Here is a 979-nt window from a genome sequence, read left to right as displayed (position 1 = left end):
GCTATCACTCTCCAGATAAACTCCCTGAACCCACATCCAAACATCAGCCCCTGCTCCTATCCCATACAGTAGCCACTGAAGATGTTCTGAAAGAGGAAACAAGAGGAGAAGCAGGTTGAAGGGAAGCTGCCAGCACATAACTGCCATGTTCACTGTGGGGCCCCCATGGGGCCACAGGGAGATGACCCTGCAAAGCATACAGAACCCTTCTGCCTTTATTCCCCACTGATTACCTCTCTCTCTTTGACATGCTTCATGGACTCAGTACTTGCCTGGTTTTCCTCCTACCTTCCTGGGTACTACTTTCAGTTCCCTTTGTAAAATAAAGTTGATGGTGTTGAAGATGGGTGATGGGCATGTAAGCAGGTGCAGTAGTATTTTAAACTTCTGTGTGTTCTACACTTTCCAGAACCACTTTTTAAGAATAACTTTGGCGGGGGGTGGGGCGCCTGGGTGGCTCTCATATTCTCTCTCTCAAATAAATAAATGAAACCTTTAAAAAAAAAAAAAAAAGAATAACTTTGGGGGCGCCTGGGTGGCTCAACTGGTTGAACATCTGCCTTCAGCTCAGGTCATGATCCCAGGGTCCTGGGATTGAGCCCCGCATCGGGCTCCCTGCTCAATGGGAACCTGCTTCTCCCTCTCCCATTCCCCCTGCTTGTGCGCTCTCTCTCTCTCTGTCAAATAAATAAATAAAATATTAAAGAAGAAGAAGAAGAACTTTGAAATGGGGTTTCTTTTCAACGGCAAGTTCTCTTCTCCATCTTCCCCAGTTGTTCTCAAATGTGTGCAAACGCCTAAGGAAGCATCACCTGGCGATTTGATGAAAAGCTGGCTCACACTGCTGTACTTGACCTGGCCCCTGACCTTTCTCTGACCTTATCTCACATGCCAGGCTACCTTGTGCTGACATCGCTCCTTCTCAACCTCAAGCACACTCCTAAGTTTGTGGCTTCCCACTCGCACGGCCGCAGATGAC

Source organism: Leptonychotes weddellii, chromosome 5 (genome assembly GCF_054177405.1).
Source record: "Leptonychotes weddellii isolate Sample4059 chromosome 5, ASM5417740v2, whole genome shotgun sequence".
NCBI classification, from domain to species: domain Eukaryota; kingdom Metazoa; phylum Chordata; class Mammalia; order Carnivora; family Phocidae; genus Leptonychotes; species Leptonychotes weddellii.
This window is presented reverse-complemented; position numbering follows the sequence as displayed.